The following is an 8,165-nucleotide window of genomic DNA, read 5'->3' as shown; positions in this document are numbered from 1 at the left end:
TCACACAGAATAACCATTGCGTGTGTCCCTCCTGTGTCCACTGGATGGCAGTAAACGTTGACGTGTCTTCACAAAAGAGCACAAAAAGAATTCTTTTTTATTCTTTTTATCGTAACTTTGGAGGTTTATTCTTTAAACGGGTAAGTATGACGAAAGCTATTAAAATACCTCTGCATGTATATATATAAATATATGTTCCGTTTTTATATTTTATTTCTGTTTTATGTCATTGATGGCTGATTTCCTTTTCGATGCTTCAGGTTCAGGGAGTTATTATCTCCTGTGTCTGCTGCTTGTATAAGGTGAAGCTTGAGAAAGTGTTTGTTTGTTTGTTGTTTTTTTTTTGGCAGATAAACAGTTTTGATCTTAACCATTACCCCGGGAATTCGGCTATAATACCTCACGTTGAGCCTGAAAAACTACAAACTTGGAGGTATTCTTTTTAATCCGATCATTTTAAGATTTTCAAATTAAAGACGAAAACAAATACCCGGAGATGGTCCGTGTGTGTGTTGAGGAGATGCTCTGAAGACTAAGGCCGAACGTATAAGGATCCTATGAAATATTCATCGGTGTTCGGACAAGTAGCTCGCTCCTGAGCTTATTCTGGTTTCCAGTTCCTACATCGGTTTAGTTTGGGCGCTTTACCACACGCAGTATTACGCAGGTTATTTTGTTATGAATTTATTTTCTATTGAAATGTGTTACATAAACAAATAAACAAACCAACAATAAACAAAAATGAATAGTTTGATGAACTATTCAATTCTGGTCTTCGATTCTGGGGGGTGGATTACGCAAAATTGACTAAACTGATTCTTCTGTTCGTAATCCCGGTTTGCAAATGTTGCTAAAAGGGGCGGGGGGGGGGGCAGGTAATTATAACAGTAAAGTGGTAAAGTTAGATTAGTTAGTTCAGGGTAATCTGAGCAGCAGGGGGAGAAGGAGAAGGAGGAGATGCTGCTGACCGGCTGGGCATCCTTCATAATGTATGGAGAGGACAAAGGGCGCACGGGTGGATTTCAGCCTCAACTTTGACAGAGCCGTAACCGAAACCTGTCTTATCCCACTCCAGTGGACTCACGTCAGCTGAAAGGATGATGACACTTTTTCCACTTGCAATCTGTCTAATAATCACCGACAGCAGGTAAATGAGCTCTGGAGGGACATCTGCGTGCTGGTATAAAACAAGGAGTAGGGGAGGCCTAGGTTAGGAGACACTTTCGGACCTGTGCAGGGATGAGAGCGCGGAACTTGAGGCCTGGCTGCGGCGGTGAGCCACACCCGCTGGATGCTGGTAGGTCTGATTGCAGATATTACGACGGTTGGAGTTTTATCGGACACTAGAAGGTAAATAAGAGCCAAAAAATACTCGTTTTTCTTGTTTGCTTTATATATTAATTACACAACGAAGCTTTTGTTCCTTTGTGGTGTGTTTTTTAACCACAACACATATTTTGTTAAAGTAAATATGGGCAGTGTTGGATTACTAGTCCTGCTTAACCTCATCATTCCCACTGCAGTGCGCGTCCAGTGCGTAAAAGGCGCAGGGGAAATTTTCCGTAGACCTGCGTGTGAAGGCGGCAGAAGGAAAGGGAGGAGGGCATAATGGATTACTATACTGCTACTGAGTTAAGATGCTTACCAACTAATTACCTGTCCACTAGAAAATCCTCTGCTGCCCCAAACCAGCGAGTATCCGCGAGGGAGGGAGACGTGGAGCCCAGCAGAATAATCTGATTCTGTTTGGACTCTGAAGGCTGAAGAAGTACAAAAAAAGTCCATCACATGCTGCCCAGTCGGGAAATTTTGTCACCTTCATTGCAGTTTAAAAATATTTTGAAAATATTTTATTCCTGGATTGCTTTGAAGGATGGGTTCAGCGAAGAAGCTTCTTCAGTTTTTCTAACTGATGGGGTTTTGAGCGCTATAAGGATACTACATGATCAAGGTAAGGAGCAATGTCCGGCGCCGGACTTTAATAGGCAGAGTGAAATTTAAAAACAAAACAAAACGGGGAACTACGGTCGTCTGTAGTCAAGTTGAAAATGACAACTTAATGATTTTTTCCCTCCAGATTACTGCAAATTTCATGATGTAAAGATGTGAGGATTTTGCATAAAGACAGTTATAACACAAGGCTCAGTGGACTTAGCTCAGGCTCAGTCTGATTATAAAAACATGAATGCATTTTATTCAATTTATGGAATTTTTGGAAATGTGTGACCTAATAATTATTATTGTTCAGTTGTGAGATCCAAACTAAAAACAACCAGCTAAACAGAGTAACTTCGGATGTTTTGATCTCTCTCTCTCTCTCTCTCTCTCTCTCTCTCTCACTCAAGCTTTTTACAGTATCGATCTCTCCCGGAAACGGGAATATGAGCCCTGCTTTGGGACCCATTGAAAGCATCTCAAAAATCACTTAGCACATCATTCCCTACAGCCAGAATCAATTCGAGCAGCAGACCTTCAGACCGTGTTCAGGAAGGCTCTCATAGAGGCCATAAATGCAGTGCCAACCCCCCCCCCCCCCCCTCCCCCTTCAGCTACCCAGTGCTAACATTTAGAGCTGAAAGACAGTGGGTGAACTGGGATAAACAGTCCGATCCAGTAGCCCAGCAGCAGATGGCATAGCTGGATTTACTCACTATCCTGTGAGCTATAAACAAAACAGAGATGAGGGAAGGACACTACTGATTCTGATACAGACTCTGCACGTGACTGCAAAACCACTGGCACCAAAACACAAAACTTCAAAAGGTTAGTGGTAGCTTCGCAGAAAAGACACGGAGGTCCAGTCAGGGTTTTACAATTGTGCTGTTGCTCTATTGCAGAATAGTCAGACTTCACTTCCTTCTCCTCCTGTTCTGTGTATGGCACTGGTAGAATTCACTGTCACAGCACACTATCAGTGAATTACCATAGGGCCATAAACAGAGTAGAGACAGAACCACACAGCCTACGTTGGTGTCCTCATTCTGATTCTGAAGTTTGTGATTGATGGATCTACTCTCGACCTCACGCCAAGTCTTCTTTGCCCATTTTGGCACTAGCACATTTTTGCTTTGTTTCTCCTCTTTTGAGCAATCATGTGTGGTGCCAATATAGGATGAGACAGACGTGCAGCTTTTCAGATTAAAGGAATCCAAACTTTTTTTTTAAATGCCTCCTGTGTACTATCTTTGTGCAACAGTGAGAACCACAGAGAGAGGAGAGGGAGGGATGGGGAGGTTGAACTGTGGATCTCATCGATTGGGTCGTCTATCTCAGATGTCGCTGGTTGCCATGGAGGTTTTATCTCTGAGATGCTGCTCCATGTAACAGATCTGGTGGTGGTTACCAGTGCACTCTCCCACAGTGTTTGGCAATGGTAGAACTCACTCTGGTGAGTTGGAAGGATCCGGTGGTTCTAGACTTGCCAACAACTGACTGAGAGCTTTTGCCCATTCACCCTCCACAAGGGGACTCACTGCAGGACAAGGTTCTTGGAAAAGGGCCATAACCTTTTTTTTAATCCTGGTGTCAAAAAAGGTCAGCAGGTTCAGGTGTCACTTGTGTGAGTGACTGCAGGCGGAGCAGCATGGGGTTAAAACTGATGATCCCCCCCTGAGCGTTCTTGCAGTCTCAGAACACTTTAGAAATCTGCAAGGATGGAGAAAATTTCCAATATTTGGAAGGAACAAGACACAAGGACAAACACTTCTGAAGTCCACCCAGTCTGTCTCTAAACCTCCTGGAGCTGCGATGCCTCTCAGAGTTTTCTTGAACACAGTTTGTCGATCACAATATCTAACTCTTCTGTAATCTCAGGCTTTAAACACTCAAAGTACGAACCAAAGGACACTTTGATTATCAGGCCATGACACAATAATCCATGTGCAGACCATTAAGCTTTGAACTGGCTATCATTTGCCCTGATTAAGAAATCAGTAGTGCTCGTTTGTCTGAAAGGAGCAGCTGTAAATAGCTGTAGCTGCAAATCTACTAACAGCAGCAGCAGATACAGAAGCTGTGCTGATGGTGCAACCTGATCTTTTTCAGTCAGGAAAGAACTGAAGTGAAGCGGTGCAAAATGATGTTAAACTGAGGTTAGATGCATTTGTTACATCCACAGGGTTGTAACTATCTTTGAGGGCTTGCAGTAAAATCCTCAGTTCTACCTTTGGGAAGCTAAAGAGACAAAAGGTGATGCAGTTTAACATACAGTGCACATAGTGATAGTGACGTTTGATATGTACACTTTTTGAGACCTCTACATGTTAAAATAAAGAGTTTATATTTCTGACATTATGATTTTTTTGGAGACTTTCAAGTAATAATCGAACCTTTATGTAGAGATAGTGTGTTTAAACAGTTAAATAAATGTGCAAAACATAAAACAGGTGTTTTACAGCTTGGAAAATTCCAATAAAATGTATCTAAAATCTGTTCCGAAATGAAATTTGTCTTTAAATGTTTCCATCATTAAATGTATTATGTAGATTTCAGTGTTTCTATAATGTAAGTATGCAGATGTACAAAAATGATTAAGCTAAACACCTGAATTTGAATAAAAATGAAGTCAAAACCAGGAAGCACACATGGTTTAAGAATGATGTGGAGAAAAGTGAAAAATCTGTGTTCTTAATTTAACACGTCCATAAAGTAGCTTAAGGTTACACTGAAGTACAGCGCATTCATAAAAGGACAAAACATATAGCTGGCAGGGCTTCATCTGTGCAGCACCGCCGGAGCAATGAGCGGCTGATGTATGTTCATCATGTTTCAGTCCGAATGCCGTGAGAGTCCATTATGGCCGACTGCAGAGGAGCTGAGGTTAAGTGGTGCCAGAAGAGAGAGGAAAGAGGAAGGCCGACACGCTGACAGCTGGTACGAGTGATTAGACCGTGCAGTGATGCAGGGAAGGCATCAAAGCTCTTTAGGGAGAATCCCTTAGTGGGAGGAGACAATGATACACACACACACACACACACACACACACACACACACACACACACACACACACACACACACACACACACACACACACACACACACACAGAGGAATGAAATCCTGATACACAACTTCCTGGTTGCTAAAACTGCTTACAAACTGAGCTTACCACATCCAACAGCATAGGCTGCACTGACCATCTGTCTTCTGCAGATGCATCACCAACCAATGGATTATCAGCAGCTCTGCCCTAGGACACACACCCCTCTTTCACACACATACTAACCCCCCTCTGATTTCGAGAGTCTGGTAATACAACAGAATGAGTGGTATCATTAGATTAGATTGGGTGTGGAAGTTATGGAAGGATCTCCTCATTAATCACACACCCTAATGGCAGTTTAATAGCTGTTGTCTCAACTGCTTCTTTCCGTTGTACATCACTGTGCAGCTCCTCTGTTACAATAAAAGCGTTTTAATCTCAACAGGATTGTAAGTGTTGATTCATTTGAGATTATCTCACAATGCAAACGACCAAAAAATGCTTGAGGAAGTCAAAGAAAAACTGGGATTTGGAAGCAAAACTTGTTTTCGGGTTAATTTTATTGTTACGTTATCAGAGTATTAGATGTTTGAGGTTAATGTGTAAAATGATTTGTTTTGATAATCAGAAATAAAGGAGCAAACGCAGCATTGTGAACTTTAGTCTGCTGCCATGAAGAATCGTATTATATAGTTAAAGAAGTATAGAGGCCATGCACTGCTATAAACACACACGCGTACAAAGAGGGAGACTGGATTACAATAATCCAGGGACTGGGGGGTATTTTTAGGACTCCATGACCAGAGGCAGACACTTGAGGAAAACAGATAATCACTGTCATATGACCAGCTGGATTTTCTTCATATACAGTTAATTACGTAGCGTCTGCGAGGAACACATGTAGAGCGAATGATGTCAGTACAAAATTATTTTGACTGCCTCAAATTATCTCAGGGAAAGAGGTTGTTAACCCATCTAACTCCCCAGAACTTTAAGAACAGAACCAAATAGTGTATTTATTGGTTTTCTGATTGAGCCGATTAATTTAAATTTAAATTCATGCGACCTCATATTGTATTAGTTTACGCCTAACACAGGGGTGTCAGATATTTTACCGGTGCTTTTATAAATTTTATTTTCACTCTGAAAAAGGCCTCCCCCGTGGCAATAATAATAAACAATAAACAATAAAATAACAGAAAAGGTTTTGTTTTTTCACAATCTGTTAAAGAAATTTGTATTTTTTACAATGAATCCACATTAAAAAAAAAATCTGCAAATCAACAAAATTTTTATGTGTTATAATTACAGGACAGACTGAGCAACAAACTACATATAGTTTATTTATAGTTAAATATGCTATTTAAGAACAAGTCCATTTACCATTGACCTTTCCAGCCATGCTTCTAATCTTGCTGGAAAGCAACATAACCCAACTTTAAGGCAGTCTACAGTAAATATTTGCATTTTATCTTCCAACAAAGGCTTTTGTAAATGGCAGTGCAAATGTTTACATCTCCCATTTGTTATTTCCTCTAGGTCTACACCTGTGGGAATGGGAGGCAGAGCCTTCAACTTTCAGGCCCCTCTTCTGTGAAAACCAGCTTCCAATTTGGATTTTGGAGAAATACACCCTCTCTACTTTTAAGATTAATCTTAAAACTTTCCTTTTTAATAAAGCATATAGTTAGGGTGACACTGAATCCTCCCTTAGTTATGTTGCAATAAGTAAGGGCTGCTGGGGGCTTTATATTAGCAAGCCAAAGTGCTCATATGGGGTCTAATTGTTTCTATGTTTCCCATGTTTCCCAAGTACTAAGTAAATTGTTACACTACTCACTACAGTACTTTCTCATTACTCCATAAAATGACCTCAAATGCATTGTCTCATAACTATCACGTAACAATATAAAACTTTAGGCTACAGTCCCACACACTGATACCAACATGAATCCCTATCCTAATGAAGACACACGTACAATCTTTCTTTTAGTATTTACATATGAACATGAAGGTGTGACAACAAAAGTAAAGATTAAAAAAATCTTTACTTTTGTTTGACCTTATTGTGATTGTTTCTGTCCTGGCAACAGTTTGCCCGTTACTATCACACTTTTGTCCTTTTTCTGGAATAAAAATAAAAGTGCTGTCTATATTTCTGCTCCTGAAAAGCTGTGTCTCTGTACTGCTCCACAATTTTCCTCCTCCAGCACACAAAATGAAAGCATCTGAGTGCAGTGCAACCGTGCAGGAAAAAAAAAAGCATGTTTGCTTTATGATTTTTTTTCTATCGACCTGGCATGCAGATATCTGAAGAATCTTTGTGGCACAAGTAACAAGATAAATACAACTTTAAGGTAATTACTGAATTTAGTATAGTAATACATTCCATCAAGTTACAGTACTGCACTCTTACCCTAACCTTTAGAAAAGCCTTCAACTTAAAATTTGGTGATATATGTTATGGGGACTTATTGACCTCACAATGGAGGTAGCCCACATACTGTGACTGTGTGGCTTCATGTCCCCAAAGCCCAGTATTAGCAAAACAAGTACATGCACGTGCGTGTGGACAATCACACACACACACACACACACACACACACACACACACACACACACACACACACACACACACACACACACACACACAGGTTTCAGATACTACTACAAGGATAGCAGCACTGAAGGCTTTGACAGTGACACGTGCAAGCAATAAGGACCATAGCTTACCAAACGATAATGTTACTATTCCTCCTCCTAGTGGGTGAAACTCACAGTGCACAGTCTTTGTCAAGCTCTGGCTAAATTGTTAAGCTGGTAGTGCAATCCCTGGCAACTAAAGTTTGAACCCCAAGTTGCTCTCAGATGCATTTTTTTGGTGTGTGAATGTTAACTGTGGTACCACGGTTGTGGAATTCTCTCCCACTGTCTCTTCGCTGCACGGACTCCATTGATTCTTTTAAGAAACAGCTGAAGACATTTTTATTTAGAAAAGCATTTGATTAATTTCTTCTTATGCTGTTTTTATAGTTTTATTGTTTTACATTGTTTTATTTACTGTTATATTGTTTTTATATTCCCATTTCCTGTGTTGTAAAGCACTTTGTGATTTTTATCTGTGAAAAGCGCTATATAAATAAATTTTACTTACTTTTACTTACTTACTTTTTACTTAAATAGAAA

The 8,165-nt window shown here is 40.3% G+C and overlaps 1 long non-coding RNA gene across 1 annotated transcript; it reads left to right on the top strand.

Annotated features, from left to right (window-relative positions):
- The first annotated feature begins 206 nt into the window (after positions 1 to 206).
- On the top strand, positions 207 to 8,149 carry LOC146515694 (uncharacterized). Its single transcript, XR_014875296.1, has 2 exons — positions 207 to 4,872; positions 6,519 to 8,149. It is a non-coding gene; the product is annotated as an uncharacterized LOC146515694 (long non-coding RNA).
- The last annotated feature ends 16 nt before the right edge of the window (positions 8,150 to 8,165 follow it).

Source organism: Neolamprologus multifasciatus, chromosome 7, assembly GCF_963576455.1.
Source record: "Neolamprologus multifasciatus chromosome 7, fNeoMul1.2, whole genome shotgun sequence".
In the NCBI taxonomy this organism is placed as follows: Eukaryota; Metazoa; Chordata; class Actinopteri; order Cichliformes; family Cichlidae; genus Neolamprologus; species Neolamprologus multifasciatus.
Note: the sequence above shows the minus strand (reverse complement) of the source record. Positions and strands in the feature narration are given on the sequence as shown.